The following is a 13335-nucleotide window of genomic DNA, read 5'->3' as shown; positions in this document are numbered from 1 at the left end:
TAAAACTAAGGTAATGCATATATGATACAATTTTTATCATAAATATTGCAGTCATAAAATACTTGTCAGTCACAATAACTATAATTATCACAAAATATTTCGTGTAAACATTCATTTTAAACTGGCAAATGGCCAGTTTCCTAAACAAATCATGATTATACATGCACTACATTTAACACAAATAATATCACAAATATTTAATTCATAGCTGCAACTTAATACAAGACTACGTATAAAAACACTAGTGCTTAATCATAGCAACAATAACAATAAATCTATAGCCTACGAGAGGCGCCCAGATTATATTTGAACAAAGTCTGAATACACGTTTAGACCGTACCTCATGAAAAACCCATGCACATTGCATTTACTCTATCATGTACAATCATAATCTTTATGTTTCAATATTGATATTCGTCATTTATAGCATGGTGAGTCGAAAAATTAGTGATAAAGTGGAAAGGGTAGTTGTTGGACTTTTGAAGACTAAACACACATATAGGAGTATTCAAAATGCATTGGAAGAAATGGGATATTCGATTTCCTTGGGCTTCATCAAGTACATTCGTGATAATATTGGACATCAACGCCAAAACATCAATACTGGCCTTCCTTTGCTAAAGTTTAGATATCGTCGAAATGTGGCAACACCGAACGTCATCAGAAAAATCAATCGTATGGTCGCCAAAGTTAATCCACCGACCCAACGTGAGATGTCGTCTATGTTAGGAATCTCTAAAGGAACTGTATATAACATTATCACACACATATTGGATGCTAAACTTAGAAAAAAATGCAAAGTTCATCAGTTTAACATGGCGTGAATTAAGAAGAGGAGGGTTAGATCATGGCAGTTATACATGAAGTTAAGAGGTGGAAGATTGAAGAACTTTGTTACTTCTGATGATGCAATATTCTATTTAGGTGGTTCGTACGGGCGACGCAAAGTTTGCTTTATGAGAAAAGGCGAAACAGTTAGCGACAAACTTAAGTTCGTTAAGCGGGACTCTTTCGCCAAGGGTTTTATGGCATGGGATGGTGTCTCTGATAGTGGAAAAACCGGGATCCGCTTGATCAACAAAGGAACTAAAGTTAACATCAATTTCTATATCAATAAGGTATTGAAGCCGTTTATTCGATATGACGTTCCGAAACTGTTTCCAGAAGGTCTTAAGTCAATGGTCTTCCATCAGGAAAGTGCCTTAAGTCACACATCTAAACATACCCTCCAGTTTCTTAAGAAGTTAACTTTATCGACCGTGATTAATGGATGCCAGAGTCTCCGGATGTTGCTCTGATGGACTTTGGTATATGGGGAATCCTTAAACGCCGTCTACCAAAGCGCAACGTTTACTCTGTTATAGGTCGTTAACAAGCTCTTAAGGACGAGTGGAGAAAACTGGACCAAAATATTATTTACAAGACTCTTGAATCGTGGCCAAAAAGGTGTAGGCTTAGTTAGGCATGTCATGAATCTCATATTGAACACTTACTTCAATAAAGGTACTGTTGCCATTCCTATTTTGAGTCATTAATTTTGTTCAAATATAATCTGGGCGCCTCTCGTATATTGATTGTATATTTACTAATATATATATATTGATTGTATATAAACTATTGTTTATATTGATTGTATATAAACTATTACCTATATTGATTGTATATAAACTATTGCCTATATTGATTGTATATATAGATTTACGTTACCGATATCGAATAATTAATGGTTTTATAATATATTTTATATTTACAATTCCCAACCAATTAAAATCTTAAGAATCGTATCGAAATATAATTGTGTTAGATATAACATGTACACATGTAGTACTAATCATGTGTTAAATTGGTTATAAGTCGGAAATTACAATCGATACAATAATGTAATTCTTTTGGATTTTATATTTTAAATTCAATACCAATACTCTGCTCTTGACTAGCTTTCAATTCAAATACTCTATAACGGTATCGTGTGTGAATATAAACTCAACAGCCTTATACGTAATACCATTTTTATAATCGACTTAATAAACGTTTTCATCTGTTTAATAAGAGAGCTTATTGAACTTTTTACGTGAAGTTGTCTGCGAAATGGGAAGGAATTCATATTAAGTACAGTGACTGTATCTTGAATGCTGTACATTATTTATTGATTTCAAAGTTTGGCAGATATATCAAATACCATCAACTTTGAATCCACAAACTAAATATTTATATATTATAAAACATTCCAATATGTAGCAACCAAGTTTGGCGACAAAACAGAAGGGACAGACATTGGCTGTACCTATTATATATTATAGCTTGTATTTCAGAAAACTTCTGCAGATTTATGTAAATATTGTTTTTATATGTCCAATACGACTAGTATATATACCTTGAAATATTAATTATGAACAATTTATAACGCATCAAAAGGACCGGAAAGAAAGACTAACAACAATGTGACTGTTATAAAATATTACACACATACAAATGCAGTGCATCAATATTTGTTTGAAAGGAGTATTAGTATACTATCTTTTTTAGCATACAAGAGTTATACCGAGCAATACTATACATTCAAAAGAAATACCGCTTAACCATTGCATTTATTTAATGAAGATTTAAATATTTAACTAAGCATAAATGAACATCTACGTTATGTCTTTATTTACATAATGCCAATAAGATCAAGTGTTTATACTGTAGTCTCACTATTTATGGCATCCTTGTGCCACCCCTTTGTACAAGACGGGTCCACCCTCGTGCAGGAACATTGTTGGCCATACTGGAAAGTCTACTAGCGGACCTGACTTGGTGTAAGACCGATATAACTCCGGGTTGAATTTCTCTCCGTGCTGTAGAATGCGGTCAAACACAACAGGTGGATCTTGTATGGTCATTAACCAACAGATAATGAATGCCTCTCTCAAAAACGCCTCCACGCGTAAGGCGGACTTAGCTGAGTCACGCGTTGGGCTTTTCTGAGATAGCTCCTTAGTGTAAACCTAGAAATCGTTCGTAATTACTTGTTAACAATTCATAAAGACTAAATTGTTCGTTCAGTTGATTTAAAAAGAATTTAAACACATATGTTTACACTCTTAATCTTCTCGTAACACCAACGGAAACGTGATGAATGCAAATCAATGGTATTAAGTATGAAGCATAAAATCACGACATTCAACAGTGAACGGCATAAGACTGTACCTCAAACAGATGCTGCCCTGCTTCCGTCGCTAGAGCCTTGCGGCAATCCTTCATTTGTTTGTTTATCAAAATGGGAATATCCGATCCACCCTTTAACAAAAAGTTAATGAACATTCACATGATATTTTTCAATTGAAGAGACGTGTTCGGTATTCGAACCCTGGGTCTATATAAGTACGATCGAATTCGATACAACTACATCTCACAGGCTTGTACAGGTATATTTTACACTGCAATATGAATGCTGCGCAAGTCATAGACGTACTTTCCAAGCTGGAGATGAAAAGGGTGAAAACGCAGCATAATTGCACCTATTTCAATTGATGATTATTCATTAATTAACCAATGTTTTAAAATAGTCCGAAGTATAGTTTCACTTATACATAATTTTTTAATTAATTTTATAATATATTACCAGTTTTTTTATAATATATTACCAGTTCTTTCAATTTATCATTTTGCCAAACTGTCGACTAGTCCTGTTATACCAAGTGACCGATTGTTAGCTATGATAAAATTTAAGACATACACTACAAATAACTTGGCATAAAAATGTTAGCCGCGGCAAACGCGCTGTAAAGGCCAAATCAAGTGAGGGTTTCAAAGCGGTTTAAAGGAAAGCACAACCTCACATTTATCACAGAATAATTCACACACTATGCATATTGAAAAAAAAATATTCTCAAAGCATTGCTACGGCAATACAAGAGAATGTTTTGTTTGCTGTATTGCAATTTAATTACTCAATTTTATGTCGTTAATCAAAGAAATACAACTGCAATTTGTTAAAGCACGATACATTGAGATAAATACGCGTATCCGCTAAAAATGCCGATTTGACGCGATATCATATTGATAACGAATTAAATATAATCGTCATGAGTCTTGTCAAAATAAAGCCTTGCATGTTCTTTAATGTTCTAGATTGTATTATACTTAACTTTCAATATGCTGTAAAACATGTATGTTTGGCATTCATCTACGTAGCGAGAATAGCCGTAATTTACGAATTAACTATTGCTGTAAAGTTATGATAATCAGATAACTAATAATACAAGATGTAAACGTTTTACGCAAGGTATTTAACATACTACTCCCTTAACTTACGAATTCATATTCTATGATTTTTGCTTAAATTGCGGATATTTTTTTAATTTAAAAGTGACACCGAGTCTAGATACATACATGCTATTGCAATAAATTAACGTTACCGTTTCCATGTTTAATGTTAAAGCGTTTCGTAGGTGTTCCATTTGTTTCTCGGCTTCTTCTCTGCAATACTTGTCAGCGTCCTAGCAACATGAGAAGAGATGTCTCAAAGCTTAACAAACAATGTAAAAAGAGATGTCTCAAAGCTTAACCAACAATGTAAAATGTAAACTAGTAAAAGCAGTTCATAAAGTGGGACCCTAACATAAAATCAGACATACAAAGAACTGATTGCAACAAGCAAACTTTACCTTTAAAATTGTGATCAGTGTGATAACCGTAGTTCTTTCGTCTTTGTAAATCGACCCCAAAACATCGAAGGCATCTGTCCATTCGTTGTCGTACAGCTCTGAGAAACGTTCACCAAGTTTAGTTGGTCGGTTCTTGTCGCTGAGGTCAGTGATGTTCGGATTGTTGTCTGTCAACTGTTGCCCCATGAACTTACTTAACCTATTTAATGTTGTTGATAAGATTCATAAATAACCTATTTAATGTTGTTGATAAGATTCATAAACAAATCTTTGATAAAGTTTTCCAAATTGAATATTTAAGAACGTTTACTTTAAAAATGAAAGGACGTTTATTGTTGAAAAATGCAATAAATTGAACCTTGTTTTGGTGTCTTCCAGTTCAGTTGTTGTTTTCTGTAATTTATCTTGTACGTGCTCTATCTGGTGATTAAATGTTGCTTCTTTAGCCTTGGATACGTCCAACATTTTCCTTAGATCACTGACTTCTTGGCTCTTATCATTAAGCTGTATTCGAATTCCATCGAGCGCTTCCTTTTGCCTGAACGAGAAATTAAAATTATATTTCATTTCACTAGTTAATAAATTATTTCGGACGACTTGAATAGCGAACTGTAAGTTAAAAAAAAATAAAATCTTAACAAGTCGTACTAAAAGTACGTAATCAGACCCATTATTTTATACATTAAATTAAAGAAAAAACAATATAAATACATGTAAATCTATATTTAAATTTAAAAAACGTACTTTATTTTGATCACTGCAAATTGATCAGCCATTTCTTTTAAATTTTCTTGAGTTTGTCGTAATTGTTGTTGTAACGCTCTTTCGTTTATTTTGGATGTTTCAAGCAATTTTCTCATATCACTTGTTTCTTGGGCATTGCACTTGTCAGTCTCGTTTGCCCTTGGATAACCTTCAATCAGCCTTAAATACGAAACAATACTAAAGAAATAATGTTAAAACACACCTAAAACCCTTTTATTAACATAGGATTTGTAATATAATAAAATGTGATGCATTTTGTGATTTGCGCTCGTAATATTTGTTCATTAATATACACTGGCTAACAAAGCTATACCTTTTTCTTTCTTCCTCAAATTCGTTGGTTGTTTTTCTCAAATTCTCTCTTGTTTGTTGCAAATCACCATTCAACGTCTCATTTTTCAATGTCAATTCATTTATCTTTTGTCGAAGCTCACTGATTTCCCGTTTAAGACTCTTCTCCTTCATTTGCGCCATTTGGTTGACTTCATCGAGTCTATATAATTCACGGAAACATACTATTTTACACGTCTTTTTAAAGAATTCGTGGTTCGATTATATTAATCAACATTTAACAATGAAGTTTTTAGATTCAGTACAAAATAGTAAACATGTTTTTCATGTACATATTTTTTTATTTAAATAATTACCGAAAACCTGTTACACTGAATATTATATACTCAAATATACAGTACCTCCTTTGAGTGTCCTGCAATTCCTTTGTTATATTGACCTGTACCTTGGACCGTTGGGGAAATGTATCGAACTCTTTGTCCTTTGCTTTTGATGTCTCCCTTAATCACAAGAATTAATTGTAAAATTACATAACATGATGACAAAAATAGCATAATATGCCATACAGTTTAGATTTAAAACATTTGGTTGGATTTCGTGTAATTGCATTGGTAAATTGCATTTCTTCAATACTCTTATTTCATAAGATTTGGTCGTCAACATAATAATTAAGAATTTAGAAGTTGTTAAAACTGCATGCTGACTGAAAAGAGGTCCTCTGTGTGTTGTGATTTTTATAATACGTTTAGTATTTGCGTGTACGTTGTAAAATACAATTAAAATACAGGCGCGTTGTATAGCATGAAATAAATCATCTGAGTTTTTACTGTGTCTTAGTTTTTCAAATGATGTTTTAAACTATTTAAAATTCTAAATTGAGGATAGTACACTTTAAAGCAATTCTAATAATGTAAGAAACGCTCGTAAACAAGTCATAAAATATGAATGATAACAGAACACATTTTCTGCTACTATGCTGAGTACGCATGTAACATAGGGGCATTAATGTGGTTAAATAGCATTTCATTTGTGTTTAAAAAATAGTTTCAGAAATAATGTTGGAGCTATTTTGAAAACAAAGCATACTTGATTTTGGTTTCTGCAAATTCTTCAGTTATTTTCTTTAAATTTTCTTGGGTTTGTCGTAACTGATGTTGTATAGCTCTTTCGTTATTCTGTGATTGTTCCAGCAGTGTTTTAAGAACGCGGATGTCCTGTGAATGACTGTTGTCTTTCTCACTTGCCCTGGCTTCATTTAACCTTCAATGTAAAAGTAAGATACTGTCGTTAAACTCACATCAGTATCACTATACATAAATACACGTTTTTCATTAAATACTAATGTACACATTTTTTTTCAAATTTGCTCTGACATTAGTTTATTAAATGGAAATGTTAACAAATCATGACCAATTGTTTGTTTCTTCTAAATCTCCGATTGTTTTCTTTAAATTCTGCATGGTTTGTTGCAACAGATGATTTAATGTTTTATTATTTAATTCAATTTCGTCTTATGTTAATTTTAGATCACCGATGTGACGTAAACGACCTTTGTCCCTCATTTGTGCTTCTTGTTTGCTCTCTTCAAGACATGTCTACGTACCGCAAACATGATATTTAACGAAATATCGATTATTTAAAAATGTATATAAATGTATTTCACATACACATAACGTGGAATTTCTGATGACTCGCTTAAGCATTCGATACCTTATTCCAGAAACCCATCGAAAAACAGCGATACACAAAACAAAAGCACTTGAACATTGTTGTCTGTAAACTTTTGTCCCATGAAATTATTTAATCTATTAATGTTTTATTACGATTTTTTAACAATAGTTTAGTAAGTTTAAAAACATTTGGTTCAACAAAGGATGGGATTTCCATTGTAGAACAATGTAATAAATTGAACCTCATTTTGGTGTCTTCCAGTTCAGTTGTTGTTTTCTGTAATTTATCTTGTACGTGCTGCATCTGATGATTGCATGTCGCTTCTTTAGTCTTCGATATGTCCAACAATTTCCTTAGATCACTGACTTCTTGACTCGTATCCTTTAGCTGAATTCGAATATCATGAAGCGCCTCATTTTGTCTGTACGACAAATACAAAATTGGATTACATTTTACTAGCTAATTATTATTTCAGTAGAATACAATTGCGAAATATAAATTTAAAACAAATATTTGAAAATGTGTATAAGTCATTCTAAAATATCGTAACAATAAATTCAACTTAAATGAAGTTTCGTCAATACATTTGTATTTGGATTTTTCTGGTAAATGCCTACTTTATTTTTATTTCTGCAAACTGTTCATCCATTTTCTTCAAATTGTCTTGCTTTTCACGCAATTGCTGTTTTAACGCTCTTTCGCTTAATTCAGATTTGCCCAACAATTTTCTCAAATCACTGTTGTCTCTGGCATTGCTCTTGTCTGTCTCGCTTTCCCTATGATTTGCTACAATTAACCTTCAATACGAAACCAAAACATTCTTATGAACGGGAAATACAAAAGACATCAAATAATATTATTCATAAACATGATATTTTGAACAAATACAATTCGCGCATTTACTAATATGCACGTGCTAACAACATCGGACCTTTGTCTTGCTTGTTCCAAATCGTTGGTTGTTTTTCTCAAATCCTCACTTTTTTGCACCAACTTATCATTCAATTTCTCATTCATTAATTTGAATTCGTTTATCTTGTCTCGTAGATCACTGATTTCCCGTGAAAAACGCTTTTCCGCCATGTGTGCCATTTGGTTGACTTCATTCAGGCTTAATAATGCACAGCAAACACAATAGTTAACTAATCCTTGTTTTGATTGTAAATATTAAAATATATACATATGCATATTAAATAATATATTATTTTGAATTGTAAATATTAAAATATATACATATGCATATTAAATAATATATTATTTTGAATTGAATCAATATGTTCATACTTTCGTTAAGGTACATTTTAACAGATAACATAATTACCACCACGAAATAAAACAATGGATATAATGTACGCAATGTCTCGTACCTTGTTTACCTTGTTTTTGTGTCCTCCAATTCCCTTGTAATTCTGTTAACCTGTTCCTGGGACTGTTGCAGAAGTGGGTTGAGCTCTACTTCCTTTGGTTTTGAGTTCACTTTAAATCTAAAGAAGTAATTGTAAAATAACATTACCTGATAACAATACAATAAAATAATAGACGATACAACTTTGATTTCAAACGTTTGGTTTGCTTTCGGATAATCTTATTTGTTTTAATGCAATTCTGTAAATAGTTTTATTTTATTAGATATGGTCCTTAACCCATCATCATAATGATTTAACATTAAGAAATAGTTAATACTGCAAGCAGACTGAGATCATCAGTGCTCGATGCTTTCTTATAATACAGTACATTATTTGTATTTATGTCGTAATAAAAATTTAAAATACAAACACAATAAATTACGCGAAACAAATAATATGTTGTTGTTTTTTTCAAATTGTATTTATTATTTCGATTGACTTTGTTGACTATCGAATTTGTATTTAACAATGTGCACTCTGAAACGTATCAGAACAATACATTTTATTGTATATGTAAACTTAATAGGTTATATCTGGTATAAATTTAATATTCCATTTTAATATATAAATTAGAGTTTCAAAAATAATTGGAGCTATGTTAAAAACATACTTGATTTCGGTATTTGCAAATTGCTCAGTTATTTTCTTGTAATCGTCTTGGGTTTGTCGCAACTGATGTTGTAATGCTCTTTCGCTAGACTGGTTTTTTTCCAACAGTTTTTTAAGATCGCTGATGTCCTGTGAATGACTGTTGTCTTTCTCTCTTGCCCGCGCGTTGGCATCATTTAACCTTCAATACAAACCGAAACGTATGACATGTACTATGGTTATTAAATGTCAGTAACACTATTTATAAATGTCCTTGTTTCATTAAATAATAATTTACACATTCACAAATTCGCTCTAACATTTACACATTAACTGGCACTATTAACAATTTTGCTTCTCTTAAAATTTGGAATTATTAATGGAATTACCATTTTATATGTGAAACTCTAAAATATTTAATAAATGACCTGGTTGTTTTGGTAATTCAATTTTACAGTACTGCCTCTTTAATATTTTTGTTTTTTATTTTACATTGCTGCCCCTTTAATTAAATTTGATTTTTGTTGACGTCATCGTATCATCGCATCTAAATTACGTCACTCGAGACACTTTCACTGTTTTGGGCTACATTCATATGTCATCGGGTTTATATCGTTACACTTTATTAATATTTTATCTGATTTATTTTTTAGCAGTCAGTCACATGACAACTAAGCTATGTAATATGGATCTTTGACACACATTATTGCTGCTTCGTCATGTATTTGCACGATGATGATCTGAAATATTAACGATATAATAAATTCTTAAGTCTTTTTCTAAAATGAAGGGATACAGTTGACACTTGTTCAAAATTTCTTTTCATCGTTCCTCAAAAAGTTGTAATTCTGTTGCTCTGGTCTCCTTCCTACCATTGAGTAATTAAATGGTAATTAAGTTTAATTCCCTTTTAATATTGTTTAATTTGAGTTCCAATGCTATGGGGTTAAATTTTATTTACACTTATATGTATCATGAAAATTGCTGGGCCAAGTGTGAGGTTGAGCGCTCTAAAAACCTGTTTAAACCCCCAATGCTTTGGATTGACCGTTCCAAGGCGTTGACCCCAGCTTTATTCTTTAACAGGTGTATGTTGTTTAGTATTGTGCTGTTTCGAACTGTTCTGGCAATTGGTCACTTGCATTAAATAAAAGACCAACTAATTGTTTAAAATGAGAATGCAATACTGCTCCAGCAGCTGGAATTTCACTTCTTTATAGTGTTTCTTTTAAATCGCTTCAAGTTTGTTTTTGTTTTCCGCCTTGTTTGTTGCAACTGACGATCAACAATGTATTTTAAATACACACGCAAAATGAAACTTTAGATGAACCAGCAGGAAAGAACCCTCATCATACAATGCGGTCCTTTATTAATGGCCAGAAGCCCATTGCAAAACAGTAAGACACATAAGTGTATGTTTATCACTTTGCAGTCACTGATAGTATTTGAATTGTTATTATATATATACCAAAGTAAATTGTTATTATATATACCAAAGTAAATGAATCGTAATAGTTTTTCCATACTGCCTTTAACACTATTTTGTTTCTCTTGTTCAGAATCATTGTTGTTCTGTGTTCTTCTTTTGTTTCGAAATTTAATTGAATAATGTTTTGATATTTTATTTGATCAACTTACATATATACATTGTAATATTGATTGTATTACCTACTTACCTTCTATGGTATACACGTGGCATTCCTTGATTTATAATAATATGCATTAAAGAAAATGAAAACAAAACAGCAAAAATAAAATAGTGTAAATATACATTATATGCGTTACAAAAAAAAGAAACTGATACCTTGCTTGTGTGCGTTCCAATTCCTCATTAGTGGATTTATGATCTGCCCGGCTTTGCTGCAACTGGATACTTAAGGCATGTTTGCTAGATTCGGATTTCTCCAAACTCTGCCTTAGATCCCTGATTTCCTGGAAAGGTACATCGCTTCTCTCCTGCGCGTGCTGGTCTGCTTCATCAAGCCTTTGAAAATTCACCAACAGTATTTAAAGTAAGGATACATGTGTTCAAACAATTTTAAATCGTAGAATAGAACCTTTCATGAATGCACAAAAAAGCATATGGATTACAGAAAAGATACCTGATGGCTTTGCGTTTCAATTCTTCATTGGTTGACTTTAGATCTTCCCGGCTTTTCTGCAACTGGATACTTAAGATACGTTTGCAAGATTCGGCTGTTTTCAACCTCTGCCTTAGATCCCTGATTTCCTGAGAAAGTGCATCGCTTCTCTCCTTCGCGTGCTGGTCGGCCTCTGCAAGCCTTTGTTACGAGTCGAGATCGTTACTTTAAGGATGCATTTATTCAAACCATTTCAATTCGTATTATATCGTTGAGAAGACGTAAATTGCGAAAATATATTACCTTGATTGTGCGTACTTCAATTCTTCGTTGCTCCTTCTAAATTTATTATAAGTCTCTTTCAAGTCATTATGTAACGTCTCAACAATGCACGCGAACCTATATAACTGTTCTTTGAGCTCACTGATGTGCTGTTTATAATAAGTATTTTCTTCCGACTGTGTATGTGTTCTTACGAGTTCTGCGTACATCTCCTGTGCGTGCTGGTCGGCCTCTGCATGCCTTTGTAACGAATCGCAACCGTTATTTAAAGTGAGGATGCATTTGTTTAAACCATTTAAATTCGTATTATATCGATGAGAAGACGTAAATTACGAAAATATATTACCTTGATTGTGCGTACTTCAATGCTTCGTTGCTCTTTCTCAATTTACCATTTGTCTCTTTCAAGACATAATTTAACGTCTTTTCATTCCACGCAAACCAATATAACTGTTCTTCGAGCACACTGATTTGCTGTTTATAATAAGTATTGTCTTCCAACTGTGTATATGCTCTTAAGAGTTCTGCCTTTAACCTGCATAATGTGTATATTTAAATTAAATATTATCTTTTTAAAAAAGCTATATTATCAACCGCTATATATACGTGACAGAAAAATAAATTCAAAATTTTCTTTTAGACCAACACCGAAGGTTGACCAAGGCAGCCACACTACATTAAATAATACATTATTAAAAATACATATCGATTTTAAACATTTAAAACGTTTAAATCCATTGTCGTAGCGAAATGCAAATTCTAAGATATGTGTAACCTGGGCTGTGACGTCAATTATCAGTATGAAGCGGGTGCAGTCCATACTGAGTAGTAGTGGTTCATATCGAAATACAGATAGATAGATAGATAGATAGATAGATAGATAGATAGATAGATAGATAGATAGATAGATAGATAGATAGATAGATAGATAGATAGATAGATAGATAGATAGATAGATAGATAGATAGATAGATAGATAGATAGATAGATAGATAGATAGATAGATAGATAGATAGATAGATTAGATAGATAGATAGATAGATAGATAGATAGATAGATAGATAGATAGATAGATAGATCGATAGATAGATCGATAGATAGATAGCTCGCTCGATCGCTCGATAGATCGCTAGATAGATCGCTAGATAGATCGCTAGATAGCTAGCTAGCTCGCTCGCTCGCTCGCTCGATAGATCGCTAGCTCGATAGCTAGCTAGCTAGCTAGATCGCTAGCTAGCTCGATCGCTAGATCGCTAGATAGATCGCTCGCTCGATAGCTCGATAGATAGCTCGCTAGCGATAGCTCGATAGCTAGATAGATCGCTAGCTAGATCGCTCGCTAGCTAGCTAGATCGATCGCTCGCTCGCTAGATAGCTCGCTATCGCTAGCTCGCTCGATAGCTCGCTCGCTCGATCGATAGCTCGATCGCTCGCTCGCTCGCTCGCTAGCTCGCTCGCTCGCTCGCTAGCTCGCTCGCTCGATCGATCGATCGATAGATAGCTCGATAGCTAGATAGATCGATAGATAGATAGATAGATAGATAGATAGATATACCCTTATTTGCACAGTTACGATATAATATAAAATTACCGTTCAACCGA

At 32.9% G+C, this 13335-nt stretch overlaps 1 long non-coding RNA gene across 1 annotated transcript; it reads right to left on the bottom strand.

The window, feature by feature from the left end:
• Positions 1-2898: 2898 nt before the first annotated feature.
• On the bottom strand, positions 2899-4483 carry LOC127842534 (uncharacterized). Its single transcript, XR_008031692.1, has 3 exons — positions 4401-4483; positions 3190-3279; positions 2899-2987 (listed from the first exon to the last, which is right to left on the bottom strand). It is a non-coding gene; the product is annotated as an uncharacterized LOC127842534 (long non-coding RNA).
• Between the last annotated feature and the right edge of the window lie 8852 nt (positions 4484-13335).

Source organism: Dreissena polymorpha, chromosome 8 (assembly GCF_020536995.1).
Source record: "Dreissena polymorpha isolate Duluth1 chromosome 8, UMN_Dpol_1.0, whole genome shotgun sequence".
Lineage (NCBI taxonomy): Eukaryota > Metazoa > Mollusca > Bivalvia > Myida > Dreissenidae > Dreissena > Dreissena polymorpha.
The sequence above is the reverse complement of the archived record's forward strand: the minus strand, read 5'-3'. Positions and strand labels throughout refer to the sequence as shown.